Source organism: Trichomycterus rosablanca, chromosome 19, assembly GCF_030014385.1.
Source record: "Trichomycterus rosablanca isolate fTriRos1 chromosome 19, fTriRos1.hap1, whole genome shotgun sequence".
Lineage (NCBI taxonomy): Eukaryota > Metazoa > Chordata > Actinopteri > Siluriformes > Trichomycteridae > Trichomycterus > Trichomycterus rosablanca.
In genome coordinates, this window is record NC_086006.1 from 10,241,049 (window position 1) to 10,253,999 (window position 12,951).

At 40.5% G+C, this 12,951-nt stretch overlaps 1 protein-coding gene across 1 annotated transcript in view; it reads left to right on the top strand.

The window, feature by feature from the left end:
* The first annotated feature begins 2,493 nt into the window (after positions 1 to 2,493).
* The window catches only part of kcng1 (potassium voltage-gated channel, subfamily G, member 1), a 46,797-nt gene continuing 36,339 nt past the window's right edge, over positions 2,494 to 12,951 (top strand). Inside the window, exon 1 of the mRNA XM_063015879.1 lies at positions 2,494 to 2,564. The gene's annotated coding sequence lies outside the window, so the exon portion shown is untranslated. The remainder of the gene's footprint in view (positions 2,565 to 12,951) is intronic.

The following is a 12,951-nucleotide window of genomic DNA, read 5'->3' on the forward strand; positions in this document are numbered from 1 at the left end:
ATCAAAGTGCGAACATGAGACGAATCTGCATTTGTGTGGAATAACCATCAAATTCATTCTGAAAGCTCCACATGTGTCTGTGTTTATCTGGATTTTACTGCTGTTTCACTTTTAAACTTGTGTTAACTCGTGGTATATATATGGAAATATTCTGAAGCTCGTGCAGTCCACAATTCTGTTGTATTCCGAGGTGTAGGATTTCTGTGTTCCACTGTGCATTACTTGGCATCCCAGATGTGTTTGATAACTTTGAGGTCTGCTGACTTAGGTGGGAATGGCGAAGCCCCAAACTCAGATGAGCGTTCCTCTAACCATGATTTGGCGTTTCTAGGTGTGTGTGGTGGCCAAACCCATCAGAATGAATGCAGGACATGAAGGGGTGTAACTCCTTGAAAGGTGGCACACATGGCGTTTACCTGTTAGACGTACCAGGGGTCCCATGGAATGCCAGCTATACAAACCCCATACCATTATGAAGCCACCACCAGCTGCTACAGTCCCCTGTTGTACCAGTATTTCTGGTACTTCAGTGTATGTTTTCCCCCCTATTCTTCCCCCCTAAGACATTAAGAGTGGTTAGATTTAAAAAGATACTGAAACTGCTTGTTAAATGCTTGTTTCTCTTCACTGGTTTTCTCTAATTCCCAACTATATTGTTTCTTTAGAACACAGCCACTGCACCTGTCTAAAAGTGGTTAAAATATTACCTTTTATTTTCTTCATTTTGAACCGCTGTCAAAAGGCTTGTTATCCCCGAAGCAAATGTAATTAGTGGCAATTGACTTTCAAAGTCCACAGTCTTAAGGCAGACAAATGCAGTTTCAAACGACCGGATCAATAGGAAATAAAGGCAGCTAATGTAGACAGCGCTGCGTTTCTCAGATGTCTGGTGGTAAACCGCTGTACGTGCTAAGCATGCTGAGGACTATTAAGCTACAAGTGTTAAAATGTTTTGTCCTTTCAATGCTGCTCTGAATCTCTGGACATTTTACCAATTGCATACGCTGTAATATCGCTCCATGAAATACACTATATGGCTAAAAGTATAAGGACGCACCTAATTATTGACTTTAGGTTTTACAGCCACACTCATTTAGTAGACACCTTTATCCAAAGCGACTTACAATTTAGACAGTATACTGTACATTACAAGCAATTGGGGGCTAAGGGCTTTGTCCAAGGGCCCAACAGTGGCAAACTGGCAGGTGTGGGGCTTGAACTGATGACCTTCTGATTACTAGACCACTGCCTTCATCATTTAATTATATAAAATAAATGTAATGGTAATGGCTCCTCTAGGAGCTCCGGTTTCCTCCCACAGTCCAAAAACATGCAGTCAGGTAAATTGGAGACACTGAATAACCCTATAGGTGAATGGGTGTGTGTATGTGTGTGTGTCTGCCCTGCGATGGACTGGCACCCCGTCCAGGGTGTTACTGTGTGCCTTGCGCCCATTGAAAAGCTGGGATAGGCTCCAGCACTCCCCACTACATGCCTACCTTTGACAGTTCAGTTTTTCATGTTTGTCTTATCTGACCAGAGTGCATATAGGTGAAAAAGGGTTCCGCTGGGGGAGGCATGAGCAGCAATATACCGACCTCGACTGCCATTGGGGATCCCCCAGCACCGGAACACAAATTGACTACACTAAATTTGGAGAAAATGCATAAATAAATAGAAACAAAATCTATGTATTTATTCATTAATATGTATTTATTAATGAGGTCCAGCATGGCACTTTTTTTTAAAAATGCCGTACAAGCCAGTATTAAAGTTCCTCAGGGTTGCAGTAATTTATTGTAGGACATGTAATAACACAGTACATCATCTCTAAAAAAATCACTAAAATTTTAATAAGTAAATAGTTAATTGCACAATTATTTACTGTAACTGTGCATTTTCTCTATGTCGGCATGTAAACGCACATATTAACGCACATATTTATAAACAGTTTTAGTTAATGTTAGTTTTAGTTACAATAATCACTTAAAATTAACTTGGCCATATCTATAGACTGAACAAAACAAGGCACAAATTCCCTCAGACTTAATCAAGTCTTGTAAAAAGTCTTCTCAGATTTGCCTTTGAAATGGGATGTCTAACAAGCCCATGGTCAGGTGTCCAAATACTTCTGTACAATCCGCTATCCCTATATGCATTCCCTCCCTGCCCCCTAGCAGTGATTATCCCTGTTCGAGGGAGGGAATCCTGCTCCATCCGCAGCCCGGTTGCTATGGATTTCGCTCAAAAGCTCTTAGAATAGTGGCACGTCCCACCTCTGATGTCAGAGCCGTTGATGTGTGCGTGAGTAAGAGTGAGTGAGTGAGTGAGGGAACGAAGGAGGGGTGCTCTAGCCTGTTGCTCATGTTCCTCAAATGAGCCAAAAGCGCTCACAGAGCAACACGGATGAAGCAGAGTTGGAGCTCGGAGCTCGGAGCAACAGCTCGTACTTCTCCGGATCCTTCGTGACCTTTGCGTTCTCTCCTCTGACCTCTGTGTTATTCTGTATTCAGAGACATGAAGAACAAATTCAGCTGCAAACAACAAACCAGTTCAGATCTGTGGTAAGTGCATTAAACTGTTGGTCATTTTCTTCAGCTGCTTAAGTGATGTTTACGCAAACATGAGCGAGATTGAAAGAGATTTAAACTGGTTATAACTGGATTTGTGTCTGTAATTCTTTTATCTTTTAATTCTTTTATTTTTTATCTTGGACAATGTCTGGGTATTTTTTATAATGTCACCATGTGTGCAAAGATGTAATCTAACTAAATAATACCTAAAAATCCAACAAAAAAAATAAAACAGTTCAACCAGGTTATGCTTTATTTGTGACATATTACATTGAATAAATATGATCATGCATATACTGTATTATAGTAACCGTATTCATTCTCGACCATGTATTAATCATTTAGAACTGCACAACCAATTAAAAGTTGTTAATAAAATGCATAATTAAATTATATACTGGACTATTTTCTCAGCAGGGCACCAATCCATCACATACCATAACACACTCATTAATTATTTCTCTAACTCACACATATGGGCAGTTTAAAGTAGCCAATCCACAAATACACATGATTTGTGAGATTCGAGAAAGCCAGAATAAACAGACTGATATGCGAAGAACATGGAACAGGAGTTCTAATCCAGGTGTTTAAGACCATAAAGATTTTCACACAGTTTTCACACAGATTTCCTCCACTAATTGCTCCGGTGTTAATTGCAATTTAGTAAAAATACTATTTTTTTTTATTAATATCAGATTACTTGTTTACCCCAAATCAGAAAAAGTTGGGACAGCATGGAAAATGCAACTAATAAAAAACAACACAGTTTCTTACATGTACTTTGACTTTTATTTGATTGCAGACAGGATGAACCTGAGATATTTCATGTTTTGTCTGCTCAACTTCCTTTTATTTATTAATAAACATCCATTCCTGACCATGACAGACCCTGGCTTGTCTGGATGGTCCTTTTTGTCTTTGGTCCGGAGCACATGGCATCTATTTTTTCCAAAAAAAGACCTGGAATTCTGATTCACCTGACCACAATACACGTTTCCACTGTGTGATGGTCCATCCTAGATGCCTCAGAGCCCAGAGATGTCGATTCCGCTTCTGGATATGGTTTACATAAGGTTTCTTTTTTGCACAGTAAAGTTTTAAGTGGCATTTGTGCATGTAACTCTGTATTGTAGTGCTTAACAAAGGTTTGCCAAAGTAATCCCTCACCCATGTGGTTATATCAGCTATTGTTGAGTGGCGGTTCTTGATGCAGTGCCGTCTGAGGGATCGAAGATCACAATCCTTCAGCTTACACTTGCGCTCTTGTCCTTTACGCACTGAAATTCCTCCTGATTCCTTGAATGGTTTAATGATATTATGCACTGTAGAGGGAGAAATATGCAAATCCCTTCCAATCTTTTTTTGAGGTACATTGTTTTTAAACATTTCAATCATTTTCTCACACATTTGTTGACAAACTGGAGATCCTCTGATCGTTTTTTCACCTCATTACTATCCCTAAATTGCCCCCGTACCAACTTTTTTTGGAATGTGGTGCAGACCTGAAATGCAGGAATGGAAGTTAGGCAGATAAAACATGAAATATCTCAGGTTCATTCTGTCTGCAATCAAATAAAAGTCAAAATAAATGTAAGGAACACTGCATTTTTTATTTTATTTGCATTTTCCATACTGTCCCAACTTTTTCTGATTTGGGCTTGTATTTTAAATGTACACATGTGATGTCTGTGTGCCATAAATATCAAGAAAAACATACATTTACAAGCATCAGGAAAAAAATTAATTAAACAACATTAAGAAAAAAGTAATCGGCATTACATTAAAGGGCGGCACAGTGGCTCGGTGGGTAGCGCTGTGGCCTCAGAGCAAGAAGGTCCTGGGTACGATCTCCAGGTGGGGTGCTCCGGGTCCATTCTGTGTGGAGTTTGCATGTTCTCCCTGTGTCAGAGCTTTTGTGACAGCTTCTCAGTTTTTACCATTTTTACAACACATCTCTGGTTGGCATTCATATAACACATCACAGCTGAAACAGATTTAAAGCTGTTATTGAGTCCGTGATGGGCTAATCATGTTGTAACCCTACTTCAGATCATACTGACTAGCAGTACGTTTGATTATATAGAAGATGAATAATTTTGTAATGGCTACACTACAATACTACTTTTTTGTCATGTTCATTTGCTGCATCATTAAACAGCATAAACAGATTAAACAGAATTCACTTAAATACTGGGTTGCATTACAGCAATGTACAAAAATACCATATGGAAGTGATTAATGTCAAACATTTGGGGCAGTTGGTGGTGTAGATGTTTTGAATTACATCAGTATGAGTCGTATTTATGATCACATTGCTTGAAAAGGCAATATTTGTCATACATACATGTTTCAGCTCATTGAACTACTTTTAATATTAGACAAAGAAAAGTTGAGACAGTATGGAAAACACCAATATTAAAACACAGATAAGAATAAAATTTTCTTTGACTTGTATTTGATTGCAGACAGGATGAACCTGAGATATTTCAAGTTTTGTCTGGTCAACTTCATTTATTTTGTTAATAAACATCCATTCCTGCATTTCTGGCCTGCAACACATTCCAAAAAAAGTTGGGATGGGGCAATTTAGGGCTAGTAATAAAAAAAAAAAAAATGAAATAATGATGGTAATTGTAATCATGGTTTGGTACATAAGCAGCATCCAGGAAATACTGAGTCTTATTGAGTCTTAATTATTGAAATGTTTAAAAACAATGAACCTCAAAGAAAGATTGGAAGGGATTTGCATATTTCTCCCTCTACAGTGCATAATATCATTAAACCATTCAAAAAATTGGGAGGAATTCCAGTACGTAAAGGCCAAGGGCGCAAGCTTAAGCTGAACACACGTGATCTTTGATCCCTCAGACGGCACTACATCAAGATCCTCAAGATAGCTGATATAACCACATAAGTGAGGGATTACTTTGGCAAACCTTTGTCAAGCACTACAATACAGAGTTACATGCACAAATGCCACTTAAAATTTTACTGTGCAAAAAAGAAGCCTCATGTTAACCATGTCCAGAAGCAGCGTCAAATTCTCTGGGCTCGGAGGCATCTAGGATGAAGTGGAAACGTCTATTGTGGTCAGATGAATCAGCATTCCAGCTCTTTTTTGGAAAAAATGGATGCCGTGTGCTCCGGACCAAAGATGAAAAGGACCATCCAGACTGTTATCAGGAACAAGTCCAAAAGCCAGGGTCTGTCATGGTATGGGGCGGTGTCAGCGCCCTTGGCAAAGGTCATTTACACTTCTGTGATGCAGCATTAATGCAGAAAAGTACATTGAGATCTTAGAGCAACATATGCTGCCTTCAAGACGTCATCTTTTCCAGGGACGTCCATGCATTTTTCGACAAGACGATGCAAAACCACATGCTGCACACATTACAAAGGCATGGCTGTGGAAGAAGAGGGTACGGGTACTGGACTGGCCTGCCTGCAGTCATGACCTGTCCCCAATAGAGAATGTGTGGAGAACTTTGAAACGAAAGATGCAGCAACGACGACCCCGTACTGTTACACTTTAAGACATGTTTGCAGGATGAATAGAACAAAATAACACATAAAGCACTTCATCACTGGTAAAAATTTGTGGTAAATGCTTTACTGTCCCACCTTTTTGGGATGTGTTGCAAGCCTGAAATGCAGACATGAATATATATTTAAAACAAGATAGGATAAGATACGATATCTTTTATTATCCCACAGAGGGAGATTTGCAATATACACCAATCAGCCATGACATTAAAACCACCTCCTTGTTTCTACACTCACTGTACATTTTATCAGCTCCACTTACCATATAGAAGCACTTTGTAGATCTACAATTACTGACTGTAGTCCAGCTGTTTCTCTACATACCTTTTTAGCCTGCTTTCACCCTGTTCTTCAATGGTCAGGACCCCCACAGAGCAGGTATTGTTTAGGTGGAGGATCATTCTCAGCACTGCAGTGACACTGACATGGTGGTGGTGTGTTAGTGTGTGTTGCGCTGGTATGAGTGAATCAGACACAGCAGCGCTGCTGGAGTTTTTAAATACTTACTGTCCACTTACTGTCCACTCTATTAGACACTCCTACCTAGTTGGTCCACCTTGTAGATGCAAAGTCAGAGATGATCGTTTGAGTTGGTCATCTTCCAGACCTTCATCAGTGGTCACAGGACGCTGCCTCTGGGGCGCTGTTGGCTGGATATTTTTGGTTGGTGGACTATTCTCAGTCCAACAGTGACAGTGAGGTGTTTAAAAACTCCAGCAGCGCTGCTGTGTCTGATCCACTCATACCAGCACAACACACACTAACACACCACCACCATGTCAGTGTCACTGCAGTGCTGAGAATGATCCACCACCCAAATAATACCTGCTCTGTGGTGGTCCTGTGGGGGTCCTGACCATTAAGGAACAGCATTAAAGGGGGCTAACAAAGCATGCAGAGAATCAGATGGACAGTCAGTAATTGTAGAACTACAAAGTGCTTCTATATGGTAAGCAGAGCTGATAAAATGGACGGTGAGTGTAGAAACAAGGAGGTGGTCATATGTTATGCCTGACTAGTGTAAATATATAAACAAAAAACTATTCAGTTTAAACAAAATTCGACATACAGTATATTGCACTGTAATGTAGTACAGTAATCACAGTATTACACATTGTGTGTTGAAGCAAGTTCACTTCAACGAAGTGCACTTTAAAAAAGTGCAGATATAAGACCTGATTATTTGTTGTGATGGTGATTTTCTGGTGTATCTTGGATGTATACTGTCTGCAATTAAATAAAAGTCAAAGTACATGCAAAAAACACTGCATTTTTTTATTTATTTTCCATACTGTCCCTTTTTCTGATTTGGGAATGTAAATGCCATTTCTCTATTCCTCATTCTTCATTACAAACGTTTGCTGTATTGTTTGCATGTAGACACGTGTTGTGTTGCACATAAACAGACTGAATGGAAGTAAACATGAACGCTGTGTCGAGCCTGGTCGCTCTTGCTAATTTAAATCAGCCGTGGGTATTTGAATTGTGGTGCAGGTGCAGGTGCATGTGAATTCTTAGGAAGATTGACTTTTCTAAAGGGACCAGGTTATTACTTTTGGCTGCTGAAATCTGTAGATATTTCGCGCGGGTCTCTCCCTGGGTGAAAAGGGTCACCGTGCCGACCATCAATAATAGAGATGACTTCTGTCAGCATGGCAGTTACCAAACATTAGTCTGAGAAGATAGAGAGCTTTCAGGAGCATTAATCCAAAGCCCCCTGAGTGCAGCGTTTTCATAACGTGGCCACGGCTCTAATGGTTAGCTCGCGGGTGGGAAAGTTTCACATTTGCATGTCATGAATTTCAAGTGAGATGAAAATGAGTTTAGTCCAAATGGATGGGAGTAATCGTATTGATAGGCAACTTTGCAAACTTTCACAGTTTACTGGCACAGTGAGAAGTCCGGGTGTTGTGATAACAGGCATTACAGAAACCAAACTGCTCAACGTGTCCACACAGCACTTAGCAATATACTGAACTGCAGCAGTTCTCAGTTTTGTGTTAAAAAAATACATTCTGGAACCCCCTTAACAAGGATTATACTATTATTCTTACACTTTCAGCAAGGATGACAAGGTATTGCCTTCTTACCCATGTAGTGGGTTTAGTTTTGGTGAACTGGTAATGGGAGCTTCCTTACATTGGTCTATCTCAGCAGGATCTGCATCAACAACTATGGGTGTGTTCGAAAAGCTAGTGTGCTCTCTACATAGGCAGCATTTTACGTCATCCTGTGCGCGCTCCCGAGAAGGAGGCTGTTCGAAATCCTAGATGCCTTAAAATCCACACTTCTGAGGCATCTTATTATTTCAATGTTATTTTGGCTCAAGAACGAGTGAGCATCGAACGCTGCCTTAAGTGATCAAGACAATCCCAGCATTCATGGCTGACGGGGCGGAGAAACGAATGGAGTTATTTTCAAACATAAATAAAATATTACTGATTTTTAACTTGTATAAACTTGTACCGAGTGTTTTTATTTGCAAGTTCGGGCTTGTCAGGAAATTTAACCGTTATCGGTACATGAAGGGAGATGTTATTGACGTTAGCGTGCTATGCTACCTCAGTTTATTGGTTTTAATGGCGAGATGCTAAATGCTAAACGCGAAATGCTAAACCCGATGGAATCGCTATCTAAGTAGTGCGTTCGAATAACCTGCCTTATAAGTCACTAACTTATTAGAATCCTCTCTACTAAGTCAGCTGCCTATGTAGACAGTAAGACAGCAAGGCAGCTCCCTAGGTTTTCGAACACACCCTATATGTCATAGCCCCCATCCCTTGACCTTTGCACTTTTGTGGTAGGCAAATCAAATACGTGTCCATTCTCCAAGACCCAACATAGGCTATAGGTAGTTTAAATTTAATCTATATGGCACCTTAGGAATTTTTAATATTCCAGTAGCCTATTGCTTTCTTGTCCTATTACATGTGATTATTTTTACTCTTCTTGATTACATGCAACGGGATCCCCCCATAGGCTCACTGATACCCCCTGGTTGAGAACCACTGCTGTACTACACTTGTGATTTGCTATATAGGAGCACCTGTGGATGTGTGAAATAAATAATATAAGAAGAAAAACAAAATGTATATATATGAGGTGTAGTGCATGCTAGACACTATATGGTGGATAAGATACCATGTCCACTCACTGTCCACTCTATTAGACACTCCTACCTAGTTGGTCCACCTTGTAGATGTAAAGTCAGAGACGATCGCTCATCTATTGCTGCTGTTTGAGTTGGTCATCTTCTAGACCTTCATCAGTGGTCACAGGACGCTGCTCACTGGGCGCTATTGGCTGGATGTTTTTGGATGGTGGACTATTCTCAGTCCAGCAGGGACAGTGAGGTGTTTAAAAACTCATTTGCAAGCCAGACCTTCTCACTCAATAGCTGTAGTAGATTTAGGACTGACACACCACCATCATCAAAACATATGCGTTTTAAACATATACATTTAAAATAATGTTTTTAGTATGTAAAATAAATCATATGCTTTGAGTTCTGTGGCAACAGTTTAGGGAAAGCATTTTCCTGTTCCAGAATGACTGTGCTTAGGCTCTTAAATCTTGTAGAAAACCACACCAGTACAGTGGGCGCTGTTATAGTTTAAGGTATTGGGGATACGTTTGGAATAGGATGTCCAACACTTTTGGCCATATAGTGTTTTTTGGAGGTATGGTCATTAATTCTTCTAATACAGTCCCAAAAATGTTGCCAAGGTGCATTCCTGGTACTGGTGTACACATCTATATATATCCTGTAAACTTTATATCCTAAGTGGTGTTTTGTCAGTAAGCCTGAATCAGGGAACCATTGGGGTTTATAAACACACGGTCTTCCTTAATTTGCAATAACAGTCTCTAATCTCTTAGGATGGATTTTGAAACATGGCTGAGGAAATGTATTTCCATTAAGCTACACGAGCATTAGCGTGTTTGGGCACTAATGTTGAGCAATAAGGTCTGTTCACAGTTGGGAATTTATGGAGTGTAAGTCCTTTTCGCATCTCACGAATGAAGACTGCTTGTCCTACGGAGGTTGCTTTGTGTTAAAACTGGATGAAAACTGTAATAAACTCTTGCTACAAAATTAAAATTATCTGAATATGAAATATGATTTATGTTGTAGTACAATTTCATGCTTGGCTTGGTTTTGCACATGGAGATGAAAGGCTGTTACAGCTGATCAGGAATGCTACAGGGTGGAAAAAATAACAAATTGACTTCCTTTAAAAGTGGGATTCTTCCATAGTGCCATTTAAATGTACATATTTTTATATATGTTTATGTACACTGATCAGCCATAACATTAAAACCACCTCCTTGTTTTTACACTTACTGTTCACTTCACTTATCAGCTCTTTGTAGTTCTACAATTACTGACTGTAGTCCATCTGTTTCTCTGCATGCTTTGTTGGCCCCCTTTCATGCTGTTCTTCAATGGTCAGGACTCTCCCAGGACCACTACAGAGCAGGTATTATTTGAGTGGTGGATCATTCTCAGCACTGCAGTGACACTGACATGGTGGTGGTGTGTTAGCGTGTGTTGTGCTGGCATGAGTGGATCAGACACAGCAGCGCTGCTGGAGTCTTTAAACACCTCACTGTCACTGCTGGACTGAGAATAGTCCACCAACCAAAAGAATCCAGCCAACAGCGCCCCGTGGGCAGCGTCCTGTGACCACTGACCAACTCAAACAGCAGCAATAGATGAGCGATCGTCTCTGACTTTACGTCTACAAGGTAGACCGACTAGGTAAGAGTGTCTAATAGAGTGGACAGTGAGTGGACACGGTATTTAAAAACTCCAGCAGCGCTGCTGTGTATCATCCACTCATACCAGCACAACACACACTAACACACCACCACCATGTCAGTGTCACTGCAGTGCTGATAATGATCTACCATCTAAATAATACCTACTCTGTGGTGGTCCTGTGGGGGTCCTGACCATTAAAGAACAGGGTGAAATTCAAACCTTTAAAAAACTCTCTAGATCTATACAATTCATCTTTTAATAGCTGTTGCAGACAGATAATTATGACTTTTGCAAGATTTTTAAAAGCCCTACCACAATGCAGACAAATAGAATGAATATTGGAGCACATTATATTCATTCATTGTCTGTTTTACCACCGATTTACCCTATTCAGGGTCATGGTGGGTCTAATTCACTGTACAAAAGGCAGGTCACCAGTCCATCACAGGGCAAATACACACGCTCATACCTAGGGGGGCTTTGGTCTTTGGACTGTGGGAGGAAATCGGAGCTCCTGGAGAAAACCCACATGGACATGGGGAGAACATGCAAACTCCGCACAGAAAGGACCCGGACCGCCCTGTCTGGGGATCAAACCCTGGCCCTTCTTGCTGTGAGATGACAGTGCTACCCACCTAGCCACCGTGCCACCCTGTGTAAAATCACTCACTCACTTTCTTAACCGTTTATCCGATCAGGGTCGCGGTGGGGTGCTGGAGCCTATCCAAGCTTTTCAATGGGTGCAAGGCACACAGTAACACCCTGGACAGGGCATCAGTCCATTGCAGGGCAGACACACACACACCCATTCACCTATAGTGCAATTCAGTGTCTCCAATTAACCTGACTGCGTTTTTGGACTGTGAGAGGAAACTGGAGACACGGGGAGAACATGCAAACTCTGCCCAGACCGCCCCGCCTGGGGATCGAACCCAGGACCTTTTCTTGCTGTAAGCCACCATGCCACCCTGTGTAAAATCTATTACATAATATTGATGATACTGTACTGGTTGGAGGAACTACTGAAGGGGTGTCAACCCTGGGAACCCTGGGATAAATTGGAACTTCACTTGTAAGCCAGCCAGGCTGTTTTGTCCAACATCATTGCCTGACCTCTGACATGTTCTTTTAATTGAATGGGGGCAATTTTGCCGGATGCAACCTCCTTATTTTCCAGACTTGGTACATCTAATGGCTAGGCTGCTCTGCCTTCTTTTGCCCCTATTTAAACACAGCCAAGCCCATTTGGCTGATAGCACTGCTGAGATTTGAACCCCGGATCCCAGCACTGGTGCACTAATGTGATTTACTGCTGCACCAAATGAGCACCCACAGCTGATGCCATATTTAGAAAATATTGGATTATATTAGATATGATATTATATTATAATATACAGTATATTATAATTTTAGATTTTTTTTACAGTATATCTGTGTAAAGAATACTGTATAATGAAATTCACCAGTGTAAGACAGGTATGTGCACACATTAACTTTTTTTAATGTTTGTGCTGTGTAATAAATGTGCTCACTAGAGTACCATTATTAAATGCATTCCTGAAAGAGCTGCACTTTCATTTACCCATTACACATCAAAGATGGAGAAAGGTTGTGGGTTGCCAGTGATGGCAGTGTGCATTAGTGAAGCAATAAAAAGAGGAAAATAAAACATTAAGGAGTGTCCTTAAGCATAAAGATATGATTTTTAAATGGTTATTATGTCTTGTATGGACGCGTCTTATTATATGGACTGATTTTAGGTTAAATAAATCAGTCCAGAACTATTACTTACTAGTATTTACAATAAAAATATATATCTAATGTGTAACACCACCTTAAAGGCGATGATGCTAATATCCACAATAATAAACCAATCATAAAGTTTTCTTTTTTATCCCTTTCTTGCAATTTCCCAATTTTCCCTCCCAATCCAGTCATGTTGAATTCCGTCATTGTAACTCAGACCCTGAGGAGACCCACAGATTATCAAGCGTCCCCTCCAACATACATGCAGTCGCTGGCCACTTCTTTTCACCATACAGAGAGCTACTATGCATTAATTGACCA